The 13,526-nt window shown below is 45.7% G+C and overlaps 1 long non-coding RNA gene across 1 annotated transcript; it reads left to right on the top strand.

The window, feature by feature from the left end:
* The first annotated feature begins 1,154 nt into the window (after positions 1–1,154).
* Positions 1,155–6,674, top strand: LOC142072476 (uncharacterized). The gene is made up of 2 exons (XR_012668844.1): positions 1,155–1,841; positions 4,062–6,674. It is a non-coding gene; the product is annotated as an uncharacterized LOC142072476 (long non-coding RNA).
* Positions 6,675–13,526: the final 6,852 nt, after the last annotated feature.

Below are 13,526 nucleotides of genomic sequence, written 5' to 3'. Positions count from 1 at the left end.
CCAGTTTTGGGCCCCACACTACAAGAAGGATGTGGAAAAATTGGAAAGAGTCCAGCGGAGGGCAACAAAAATGTTTAGGGGACTGGAACACATGAGTTATGAGGAGAGGCTGAGGGAACTGGGATTGTTTAGTCTGCAGAAGAGAAGAATGAGGGGGGATTTGATAGCTGCTTTCAACTACCTGAAAGGGGGTTCTAAGGAGGATGGATCTAGACTGTTCTCAGTGGTAGCAGATAACAGAACAAGGAGTAATGGTCTCAAGTTGCAGTGGGGGAGGTTTAGGTTGGATATTAGGAAAAACTTTTTCACTATGAGGGTGGTGAAACACTGGAATGAGTTACCTAGGGAGGTAGTGGAATCTCCTTCCTTAGACGTTTTTAAGGTCAGGCTTGACAAAGCCCTGGCTGGGATGATTTAGTTGGGGATTGGTCCTGCTTTGAGCAGGGGGTTGGACTAGATGACCTCCTGAGGTCCCTTCCAACCCTGATATTCTATGATTCTATGATTCTAAGACTGTGATAAGGCAACTCCCATCTTTTCATGTCCTATGTATACATATACCTGCTACTGTATTTTCCACTCCATGCATCTGATGAAGTGGGTTCCAGCCCATGAAAGTTTATGCCCAAATAAATTTGTTAGTCTCTAACGTGCCACAAGGACTCCTCGTTGTTTTTGCTGATACAGACTAACATGGCTACCACTCTGAAACCTATGATAGCCACAAGATTCCAGAGGATAAATAGATGCCTATTCTTTTAACCAAATTAACTGTAAAAGCCAGAGAAGTGTTTAAGGAAATGGAGGCCAGTGAGTCTTTGGTGTATAAAAGCTCTAAAGAACCTGTATTTAAAGAGGTTTAAAATCACCCCCAAGTCCTACCACTTGACATTTAGACATCTTAGACCGTCTGACAATATCACTTCTGTAGAGCATGGGCATAAGATGTGTTAAGGAAAAGTTAGCACATGTGACTCCATTTTGGTTTGGGGCCCACCATTGTCTAAAAGCAAGCACATCATACACCAGGAGGAGTGATCCTTAGATACTGAATCCCTGTGAAAATCCTCCTCCTTGTCTCCGCCTGCCTTGACTCCAGTATCTGGTTTTTGTCAGTCGCTAACTCCCTATCTCTTGGCCTTCGATGTGAGGCCTCCCATCCTGATAATAGAAGTTACTGATGCATGGCTTTAGGACCATGCTGTGTAATTAACATACTGGTTTAGCAGGAGGAATGCACCAAGCAGGGATAGGTGGTAGATAAGAAAAGGGTTTGTTTATTGGCTAAGGTTTCCGATGCACGAGGGCAACATGCTTTGCTAAAAAGTATATAACCTTTGTATAATCTGTATTCGGGGTCCCCTCCTGGCTAGCAGGGGGGCACCACGCTCGAACGTAATAAGCTTAGTGTCTTTTGGTAACTCTGCAGTTGTGAACTTTGTTTATGTGCCTCAGCCTAGATTTGAACTGTGCGTGACCTATCAGGTATAATTCGCAGCATTGGTGTGCGTGTCCTACCAGGTGTAATTCGTAGCATTGGTGTGCGTGTCCTACCAGGTGTAATTCGTAGCATTGGTGTGCGTGTCCTACCAGGTGTAATTCGTAGCATTGGTGTGCGTGTCCTCTCAGGTGTAATTCATAACAGTTTTGGCGACCACGAAGGGACTCTAGGCTCGCCCCAACAAGCGAGACTACACTCCTCCTCTCGGACAGCTCCAGCCGGCACAGGGTGAGTTCACCTTTGAGAACTCCGAGGAAGGGGTGTGTGAGCCATCGCTTAGGCGATAAGGTGGTACATTTGGTGGTCCTTTTGGTAGCCCATTATGGGTTCTGGGCAGAGTGTAAGTAAGGGGACCCCTTTGGCAGAAATTCTCGAGAATTGGGGGAATATTTCTGGTACTCATGGGTTAGGTAAAAAAAAAAAGCTGTAATCTTGTGCAAGGTTGAGTGGCCAGCACTAACAACTCAAACACCTTTTGACTGGCCACCAGATGGTTCCTTTGCTGGGGAAAAATTAACAGCGCTTAGGAAAAGGCTGGAAAACAAAGCTCCAGCCCAGATGGATTATTGGTATGTATGGGACAACTGGGCTTATGCGCATGCGAAAGGACATCCTCTTTCCTCCTCCTTTTCTTATTCATCTCAGGGGTCTCCAGCCCCGCTCTGTGCTATGCCTGCTTCTGCCCCTCCTCCGGCTTACCCTCGGCTTTCTGACTTATGCCCGTCACCTCCTTGCTTGCTAATTAGCCGTGCTTTCTGTCCAGATGACAAGCCTCCTGGGGGGAGGACTCGGGTAGCCCTTGTAAGTGAAAATATTTAAGAAAAGAGACCAGGAGGGTTGGGGGCTAGTTAAGAAGCCCACCCTCCTTGTTAATTTGGTAGTGAAACAAAGCTGGTGCTCATGGAAGGGACAGTTCAGAGAAAAAAACAGGATTGGGCCCAAGCGGGCAGGCAACAGAGAGATTGAAAAACAGGTTGAAAACTTGGAGATCATAGTGAAAAAAGAGGAGTAAATAATTACAAGAATGGAAAACGTAAATCCCGGAATAATACTTGGAATGGTAAAATCTAAGTTAATTGGGTGTCGTTTTGGGAAATAAGCAAGTGATTTAAGAAAGGAAAGTAAGAAGTTAACTCTGTAGTTGCTGGAAAGAATTAACCAGTTGAACTTTGTGAAATACTGGAAAGAAAAAGAATTCTTGGTTTCTTTGCAGCCATTTTGGAAAAAAATGGGCCCTTTTCCAAAGGAATGCAATTATACAGTGCTACTTAATTAATATCTTATTAGGCTCCAAGGGGCTACAATAGGTGGTGTCTTCTTTTCAGGTCACTGTGTGTTTGACAGCAGGAGTTAAAAGTAAAAGGCAATCAAAAGTCTGGTAAAGTTTATTGTGCCCTTTTTAAAGTAAGAATCTTTAACCTGTGGATCCAAAAGCAAGCCGGAAAGCATTTGTTTTAATGTAAATTACCTAACTGATAAGGTAGAGGCCACTGAAACCTGGGCTGCCTATAAAACAAATACAAGAAAATATGGGTAATTCCTCTGTTTTGCCTGCAATTAACAAGGGTATTTGTATAAAAAGGAAATATTTTAAGCAATGACTGACTGCCCAAAAGGGGTAGATCTGTGTTTGTTTTTTTTTTGTCTGTCAGAAAATCAGAGAAAACTGATGCCAGCTAAAAAGCAATTCAACATCTCATGAATTTACTGGCACAATAGGTATTCTGTTCTGTGTTCTATGTCCTGTCTTGTGGTGTTTGTCTTGTGGCCAGAATTGCTGTGTTTAAGTATTCATAGGACAGTTTAGTTTAAAACTAAATAGAAGGGTTAAATCAAAATGCAGATACTTGTTTTATTCAACTTGGAATACAAAATGTTTGGATAATATCAAAAAATGTGATATACTTAAGTTTAATACGTTTGCTTAAGTAAAAAAAAAAATATTTCATTGGCCAGATCTTTTAACTGAAAAAAATTGTTGTTAAAATTTGCACACCAGCATCTTTGGAAGCAAGGACATGAAAGGTTAACCCATTCCCCATATTATACATGAGATCCTTCTGACTACCTCAATTTCTAGCCAGAGGGCTGGGGAGGGAGGAAAGCTATTGATTGGGCACCAGAAGTTGTACCAAGTGGACTCCTCAAAAGTGGGTGTGCTTGTCCTGGTTTGTTGCTCCAAAGCTCTGTAATAAGGTCATTTTCCTAGAAGGGTGTATGTGGCATACATTGAACAATAAGACTAAAGTGCTGTATACTGGGCAATGTACATGTGTTCATTTTTGAACAAAGGTGTGTGAGTGGAAAGTGAAAGTTTCCTTTGCAGGTTAATAAAAGACAAGAAGGGGAAAAGAAATAAAACGGAGGACGAGCTAATTCAACGCTGTAGCTGGCAGGCTCGGTCCAAAGATAAGACACTGGCCTGCCCAAGGACACTACTCACAGCTAGGATTTGGCTAACAGCCAAGAAAGAGGGGGGCTTGAATGTGCCCAGGCAGCTGTGAGATCTGCAACACACTGCCAGACATTAATGAAATATGTTAGGTCTCTGTATTTACAGGTGAAAGGAGTCCTGCTTCAAGAATCCTGAGCAAACCTGCCATTTGTTAAAACCAGGTGACTGGGTCTACATAAAGGTCCATCAACAAAAGACTACTCTGGCCCCATGCTGGAAAGGCCCTGATTAAGTCCTGCTAACTACCAACACCGCTGTGAAGTGCTAAGAACTGACTGCCTGAACCCATGCTTCTTACTGCAAAAAGACCCCTCCACCTCAAGGTGACTTCACTTCGACTACTGATCAGCCTGTCCCTCCTTCTGGGTTTTTTTTTCTTTCCTCCTTTTGGACAGCAGGGAAAAGGTCAAGGTGAAGTGCTAGTAACCTCTCCCTTGTCCACTGACAGAGCTAACCTGCATTCAGTATTTGCTAAAGAAACCAAAGCACTACAGGGTGACGTGCTAGTAACCTCTCCCCTGTATAATGCAAAACCGTGACTGTTCCGAGAGAGAAGAAGAAACACCTGCTCTGCTGAAACCACCAAGATCCAAGGATTCCTGACTGCAAAAGACACTGAAAATTGGCCTTGGTGGCAAAGACGGAGCATTGTACATTGGCAGGGAGGGAGTTGCGGGATGTATTCTTGGGAATGTGCAGGGAAGTGGTGGGGTGGGTTTATTCCAGGGGCTGGAATCTGTGCTTGTGGGCAAGTATGAATACCAAAAATGCCTTACAGCCACGAACATTACTCCGACCATCTGCCACCACTCCTTTGCAGGTAAAAGTTCCTGGATCCATCATAGCTACGTTAAGTTGGCGCTGGGACCCCCACCTGACCCTGACAAGCCATTGGACGAGCCACTTCACGAATGAACACCACGACCAACCCATGGACTAAGCTTTCCAGCTATTGGGACCTTTATAGCCCACCAGGACTTTTTGTGTTCCTGTTTATCAGACTTACATTGGTGGTGTTGTTTTTTGTATGGTATAAAGGAGGATGCCGACATTGGTATGGTTTGCCTGAGGGGGTTCCTCTCCCGATTCCCAAGTCCAGTACAAGAATGGGAGGGCAATAGCTTTTTAAATTTAACCCGTGCCATAAAACAGGGTGTAAATCGAATGCAGTGTTGGATTTGTATTCATACCCCCACATATTTGGGTCAGGGGGTCCCGTTGATAGGGGTACCTATCCCCCTTAATCGAACACTCCAAACTAAGCTATGGGCAAGCACTACATTTAACTGGAATGTTACAATCCAAATATGGTCTATTGATATGGTGGCCCAGGGTAATTATGCTTTATGTGTGTCATGACGTAAGGGCATAGAAAATACAGTTTTTTGTAGGAAATTTTGTGGGGTGTAAGGACACCACCAAATCAGCTCTGGTGCGGGAGGCCCCTCCACTTACTCCAGGACCCCGTGGCCAGTCCCCGAGGGGTCTGGCTGGTATTGGTTATGCAATCACACAGCCTATAAGGTTCTCCCAGCAGGATGGTGTGGTACATGTACCTTAGGGGCTATAGTACCCGCCGTGACAGTACACCAGAACCTGACCCGGGGAGAGATCCGCAATCTAGTATGAAGGGACCGATGAAGTATTCCTTTAAACCCCCTTTCTCAACGGCCCAGAGGCTTTCACTCCTTTGTACGTTGGTTTCTGCCATGGTTGGGAGTAAGCGAGCTGAAAAAGGCTATAGTTAACATTTCAGCTGCTTTGGAACTAATGGCAAATGCTACTGCAGATGCTCTCTCTGCCCTTCACATTGAAGTAACTCAGCTATCCCAAACTACATTGCAAAACCGTCTAGCCCTGGATTATCTTCTTGCAAACCAGGGCAGGGTTTGTGCTCTGGTCAACTCAAGCTGTTGTGTATTTGTAAATCAGCACCATAGGGTGGAAACTGACATCCACATCCTCCAGCAACAGGCAGCCCTATTCCACCACGTCAGCCTCGACACTACCAGCGCCGGATTCCAGGAGGTCTGGGACTGGCTCACCTCATGTCTACCGGATGTGGGGACTTGGGGACGGCGTATTTTGTATTTACTTTTTTTGACTGTTATTGTTTTTGCATTATTTTTTGTATGCCTACAATGCTGCAGTATGTGCTGTCGGCAGTTGCTAACCCTGCAGCGCAGTCACTCAGCCCCGATATAGCTTACTGACATACAAAAAAAAAAAAAAAAGGGGAGGACTGTTAAGGAAAAGTTAGCACATGTGACTCCATTTTGGTTTGGGGCCCACCATTGTCTAAAAGCAAGCACATCATGCACCAGGAGGAGTGTTCCTTAGACACTGCATCCCTGTGAAAATCCTCCTCCTTGTCTCCAGCCTGCCTTGACTCCCAGTATCTGTTTTTTGTCAGTCTCTAACTCCCTGTCTCTTGGCCTTTGATGTGAGGCCTCCCATCCTGATAATAAAAGTTACTGATGCATGGCTTTAGGACCATGCTGTGTAATTAACATACTGGTTTAGCACAAGGAATGCACCAAGCAGGGATAGGTGGTAGATAAGAAAAGGGTTTGTTTATTGGCTAAGGTTTCCGATGCACGAGGGCAACATGCTTTGCTAAAAAGTATATAACCTTTGTATAATCTGTATTCAGGGTCCCCTCCTGGCTAGCAGGGGGGCACCACGCTCAAACGTAATAAACTTGGTGTTTTGTGGGAACTCTGCAGTTGTGGACTTTGTTTATGTGCCTCAGCCTAGAATCGAACTGTGCATGACCTATCAGGTGTAATTCGCAGCGTTTGTGTGCGTGTCCTACCAGGTGTAATTCGTAGCATTTGTGTGCGTGTCCTATCAGGTATAATTCGTACCAGTTTTAGGGAGTGTACTTACTCTTTCTGTTTTGTAAAGCGCACACACGATTGGTACTGAACAGATAAATAATGGATTCATCACCAAAAAACAAACAAAAAAACAAAACAAAACCCACTTTTGTCATAAAGGTTGGTCTCCTCAGTAAAGTAAGCCATAAAAATTAGGACAAAGGCTATGAAGTCAAGTACTCTCAAGTTAGGAAATACCAGAATGAGTATTGCCCATGAAACTTTAACTCTGCAATAAATGAGGCAGGGATCCTGCAGACAACAGACTCCTTCATTTACACAGCCCCAGAGCAGAGAATTTTGTGCACTGAATAAGGCAGGGGTCGCGAGGGAAAAAAATAACATGGGATCATGTAATTAACGTCTGCATCATCGGGCAAAGGCACAAGAGGACAGAATTAAGGGTGCCACGGCAACAGTTTTTTGGACATTTACTAACCTGAGAATGCTAAACTTTGTAACCTTTTAATCCTTTTTAAAACCTTGACTTTGTATTTCCTAATTATTTGATGGTTTAATTTATTGATGAAAGCTAACCTAAGAAGCGTTAAATGAAGGGTTTTTGGTTTCTTAATTTCCTTCGCTTTTTAATAGAAAGAAAATTATATATGTGCTGTTTAAACAATGAAGCTCTTACTCATCTGTTGTTTTCAGTATATATTTTATTGCCATTCTTATCTTTATGAAGGTCCCTTTTCACCACTCAGTGCTGTGTTGATCAGAGTATAGAGAGTAATTAAATTAAACTGTATTAAAATAAAACTCATTTTATGCAACTTCAGTATCAGTGAAAGTTCTAAGCTCTAATCCTCAATTTGTAAGAAGCAGATAAACAATATCCAAGTAAAAGAGCAGGAATTTTGCATCTTATTTTCACTGAGCCTTTACTAAGGAAGGTAGCAAACAATTGCTCTTTGAAAAGAAACACTGTACAGTACCACAGTACAAACCCAAATGAGCCCAGCAGGAGACTGTCCTGCTTATCCAAATCTGGTCCTGTTTCATTACAAACTTCCTTTCTGTGATGATGTTCTGGTAATAAGGGGCAATCAGTTGTCAAAGGTAGCTGTTGCCATGGCAGCCAGGGGGCTAGTCATTCTCCCCAAGTATGACAAGGAGCTGGAGGCAGGGAGTGCTGAGTGGTGGATTATCTCTGATGTCACAATGCTCCTGCTTAGGCAGCACCAGTGGGCAGCAAATGTGCACTGTGTGTGGGGGGGAAATAGGCTTTCCCCAAATTTCCTAAAGAAACCTACAACATAACACCGAATGCACATTAGTGATTGTTCCACACACATGCTAATTAGTAGCTGAAATTTGATTCAAAGTCCCGATGGCATGTTTAGAAACCAGTGTTCCAAAACAAGGAGAGACCTTGTAAAACAGAAAATTTGGATGCTCTGGTGTATTTGTGGTTGTGTTAAAATTGAATACTGCAACTTTAAATTTTGGGCACGGTTCCTGGACCTACTTGTATGCTAAGCAGCTCAGTGGGGGCATAGCAGCAGTCAGCCAGCAGGTACCCAGTGAATTGTGCCTCTCTGTTAAAGGCAGTAGCTTACATTCTCTCCCTCTGATTTTTGGGTTCTTATGTGTTTTTGTTCTGGTCTTAAGAAACAAATTAGCGAGACATTGCAAACTTCCAGCAAGAATAATTTATGTTTTTCTTTAACTTCTCTGCTTGTGTGCCAGAAAACCTAAAAGACACAATCTCATAAAAAAATGAAATAAAATTCTGCAGCCAAAAGTCCTAACTTCCCCCATACTAATTTCCCCCTACTCTTACTGACACCTTCTGGTCAACTGTTTGAAATGGGCCACCCTCATTACCACGACAAAAGTGATTTTTCCTCCCCTGGTATCCTACTCTTAATTGAATTGTCTCTATGGAACATGTCCATCTCAATGATATTTCGTTTGCTGGGAGTCCCAACCAAAATGGGATAGTGGGGGAGTTCAGAGGTTGTTGTAGGGGGGTCACAGCATTGCCACGCTCACTTCTGTGCTGCCTTCAGACCTGGGCTCTGAGGGCAGCAGCCAAGAATCTTTCTGAAGTTAGAGGAGGTTCTAAGATGTGTGGATGGGTCCCTGCTGCTGAGAACACCTCAGCTGGGGGCTCCTACCTACTAGTCCCCTGGCAAATTAATGCAAGGGCCAATTTGGGGGCATCCAGAAGAATGGACCCCTGAGCCCCAGAAGGACTGCAAGGGAAGCCCTGAGCCCCAGCTGCAGATGCCGGGCAGACACCCAGAGTGCCGACAGCAGTGGGGAGGGGCATGAAAGTCCTGAGCTCAGCACCCCAGCCTTGGCTGCAGCCACGGGGGTCAGAAGCCCTGAGCCCAGACACCCAGAGACATGGCTGGAGCAGAAGTTGCCCAGGCCAAACCCCTGAGCCCAACGCCGGGCTGATGCAGTGCACTCACTTCTGCATGCCTCTGGTGCATCTGATATCCCCAGCCCAGCAGACAAACAGCTAGGAGGCCCCGACTGGGTTCTCCCGGCTGGAGGGATCCCAGCAGGAGAGGGAGATTGGATTTCACGGGGCAGGGCTAAATCGATCTCGCCAAGAAAGGCACAACAAGAACCAACAGCTGTCAGTTGAAGCCAGAGAAATTCAAATGAGAAATAAGGCACACATTTTTGACAGTGAGGGAGACTAACCACTGGAACAAACAGAAAAGGAGGACTTGTGGCACCTTAGAGGCTAACATATTTATTTGAGCATAAGCTTTCGTGAGTTGCAGCTCACTTCATTGGATGCATTCAGTGGAAAATACATTGTGGAGATTTATATGCACAGAGAACATGAAACAATGGGTGTTACCATACGTCCTATGTTGGTGTCCCCTGAATAGATATGTGGACACTGTTGGCAACGGGCTTTGTTGCAAGGATAGGTTCCTGGGTTAGTGGTTCTGTGGTGTGGTGTGTGGTTGCTGGTGAGTATTTGCTTCAGGATGGGGGGCTGTCTGTAAGCAAGGACTGGCCTGTCTCCCAAGATCTGTGAGAGTGATGGGTCATCCTTAAGGATAGGTTGTAGATGCTTGATGATGCGTTGGAGAGGTTTTAGTTGGGGGCTGAAGGTGATGGCTAGTGGCGTTCTGTTATTTTCTTTGTTGGGCCTGTCCTGTGGTAGGTAACTTCTGAGTACTCTTCTGGCTCTGTCAATCTGTTTCTTCACTTTAGCAGGTGGGTATTGTAGTTGTAAGAATGCTTGATAGAGATCTTGTAGGTGTTTGCCTCTGTGTGAGGGGTTGGAGCAAATGCGGTTGTATCGTAGAGCTTGGCTGTAGACAATGGATCGTGTGGTGTGGTCTGGATGAAAGCTGGAGGCATGTAGGTAAGCATGGCGGTCAGTAGGTTTCCGGTATAGGGTGGTGTTTATGTGACCATCCCTTCTTAGCACCGTAGTGTCCAGGAAGTAGATCTATTGTGCGGACTGGTCCAGGCTGAGGTTGATGGTGGGATGGAAATTGTTGAAATCATGGTGGAATTCCTCAAGGGCTTCTTTTCCATGGGTCCAGATGATGAAGATGTCATTAGTGTAGCGCAAGTAGAGTAGGGGCATTAGGGGATGAGAGCTGAGGAAGCGTTGTTCTAAGTCAGCCATAAAAATGTTGGCATACTGTCGGGCCATGCGGATACCCATGGCAGTGCTGCTGATTTGAAGGTATATATTGTCCCAAATGTGAAATAGTTATAGGTGAGGACAAAGTCGCAAAGTTCAGCCCCCAGGTTTGCCATGACATTATTGGTGATACTGTTCCTGATGGCTTGTAGTCCATCTTTGTGTGGAATGTTGGTGTAGAGGGCTTCTGCATCCATAGTGGCCAGGATGGCCTTTTCTGGAAGATCACCGATGGATTGTAGTTTCCCCAGGATGTCGGTGGTGTCTCGAAGATAGCTGGGAGTGCTGGTAGCGTAGGGCCTGGGGAAGAGGTGGATTCTCTGTTTCCTGGTATCCTCCCATCACAACTGGTTATCATTCTGGAAGGTGCCATGAAATGTCATAGCCAGTGAAATAGAGGCCGGATTAGGAGATCAAATAGTTTCACAACCGATGCCTCTATGAAAAACTCAGTGTGGGGTGAGGCATAGACTCTGCTGTTTTACTGGGTGGCCTGCTTGCTCCCCAGAATCAATAATGAGCAAGTGGGGTGATCCAGGGTGCAGCTGAAACATCCAGCCGGGCTGGCCAGGGGCAGACATCAGGTCTGCAAGGGAAAGGTGAGTGTGGCAGTGACTTCACAAAGGCCTTTGGCAGGAACTCAGCCTATTGGGCAAAGATGATGAGGCGGGTGTGACCCCACAGAGCTCCCTTGACAACAGCCCGGCAGGACAGGGGTGCGGGGCAGGGGGAACCTCGGAGACCCCTGTAGCCTTGCTGCAGCAAGCCTCCATCTCGCGGTCTCTCAGTGGGGACCAAGAGACGGTTGGTGTGGAGGAGATTCTCGGGATTATTTTTATTACTGTATCGATTGTGTGGAAAGAAATCGTCATCTGTGTAGAAGGTAAGAAAAAATATAGGCTCTAAGTAGAAGATGGGGGACCCTATCCTAGCAGATTCAAAGGCATCCCCACCCTCCCAGTGAAAAAGTTTTTCCTAATATCCAAGCCTTCCACACTGCAACTTGAGATCATTGCTCCTTGTTCTGTCGTCTGCCAGCTCTATGAATTTCATGAGAATCAATCTTTCATTAGGAAAATAATTCAAAAATACAAAGACAAAAAACGTGAAGTGAAATCAATCCATCCTGATCTTCAGTGTCTGGGGGGTGTGGGCCTCGGAGGCCAGACTGAGACCCTCATTGGCTAGGGACACCCAGGAAGCCAGTAAAAAAATTCCAGTCCTCTTTGCAACCAAGCCTCCATAATCCAAGGAACACCTGAGGGCTGCGGGAGATAGAGGAGTGCTGAGAATGTCTAACTCATGATTGAAAATACAGAGATGTGTTATTGGCTTTGGATGGGGGACAAGTATCAAATCCGTTGGGGTTCTTGCCCCAAACAACAATCACCCATTGTCCTTTAGAGCACAAGGGCTCTCACACGCCTGACGTGCTCAAATCTCTTGCCTGCTAGGACTTAGAGAATTTTCTCCATCTCCATGATAGAGAGGGAAAGAGAAAAGAAGTGACCTCTCTTTGGTCACAAACCACGGTCCTGCTGGAGCTAGAAAGAGAAGCATAAGAAAAAAGTTGTATGAAAATGTTTTGCATTTCAAACTGATTTCTTAAACAAAGGAAATTTGAAGTGTGGTTAGTGAACTAAAATGATACCTTCTGGTTTTCACGTGTTTCTAGATTTATGAACTAGTATATCCATCCCCTCACACCTAGTTTTTATCCATAGATTGAGGGAGGAAAAGAAGTTTGCCTGTTTTGTGAACTCTCAATGGCTTTCTTGAATTTCAACGAACGAGTCATTGAACTGAACTCTTTGAATCAACTGAAAAGAAGACAATAGTTTCTGCACCTTCCAAGGAAGCTATTGCTGTCCAAAGCTGGGTTAGCATTTCAGCTAAGTTAGCTTCCAGGGCTTTAGCTATCATGTCAGTGGTGTGACTCTCTCAAAAACTTGGCAGTGAACATGTTCGATTTCATGTTATTTTTTCCTCTTCTATTTAGATTATTGAAGAGATTTTCATAAATTTTGCCCTTAATTTAAAATAGATGATTTTTTTTGTCAAGCTGGGCCTTACAAATCTCTAAGGATGAAGATTCCACCACCTCCATAGGTCACACTCAGGGCCAGGGAGGCTGGGAATAGAAGAAAATCACCAGTGAAAGCCAGGAGTCCAGATTCCCACCCCCCTGCCTCAGTCACAACAACAAGTCACACTCAGAGCCAGGGAGACTGGGAATCGAGTCCCGCTGGCACTTCCCAGCTCTGGAAGGGAGTGTTCCTCTAGTGGTTAGTGCGGGAGCCTGGACAAAGGCTCCATCCACGGCTCTATCCCTGAGTCCCTCGGTGACCCTGGGGCAGTGGCTTCTCCTGCCCAGGCCTCTGTTTCCCTCACTGGGGCTGGGGACACTCCCCTACAGCCCTTGGGTCATCACGCTTCAGGAATGTGCTTGAGGTACGAGGAGACCTGGAGATGGGAGGTGTGCTGCTGGCCATAGGTCAGTGTTGTAAACCCCCGGTTGCTAGGCTGAGTTTATCCATCCCCTGACAATAAAACGTCATCTTGTTTTCACAGCCACTTTCGATCTGCAGGCTTCTACTCCCTGCTCTGCTGGCAGGGCATTGGGCAGCACCCTTTCCAGCCCACCTTGGTGCAGGAGATCAAGGAGGAGGGCAAGAGACTAGGCCTCGGTGAGTATCTGCCACCCAGCGCTTTCCCATCTAGAGCAAGTGAGTGGAGTTCTCCAGAGCCATCCCCAGTGTGGTGGGAATGGGCCAGCAAGAGGGCTCCCAGCCCTTCCCTTGCAGGAGATTTTTCCCCACGTCGAGAGTCTTTGGGGAGGGCAGAACCTGCCAGGTGCTGAACACCCACAACCGCAATCAGTGAAATCAGTGGGAACTGAGGGCGACTCCTCCCTCCCAGCATTGGCACCTTGTGAACTTTCGCTGGGGACTGTACGGGTGCTGCTCTTTCCCTGGTCTGGAAGGGAGCGGGGCCTTCTGGGGTGGAGGGAGCTGCTTGTCCAAACTAACAGAGAGCCCCACTGCTCTGAAAGGACGAGACTCC

This window comes from Caretta caretta, chromosome 6 (genome assembly GCF_965140235.1).
Source record: "Caretta caretta isolate rCarCar2 chromosome 6, rCarCar1.hap1, whole genome shotgun sequence".
Classification (NCBI taxonomy): Eukaryota; Metazoa; Chordata; order Testudines; family Cheloniidae; genus Caretta; species Caretta caretta.
Note: the sequence above shows the minus strand (reverse complement) of the source record. Positions and strands in the feature narration are given on the sequence as shown.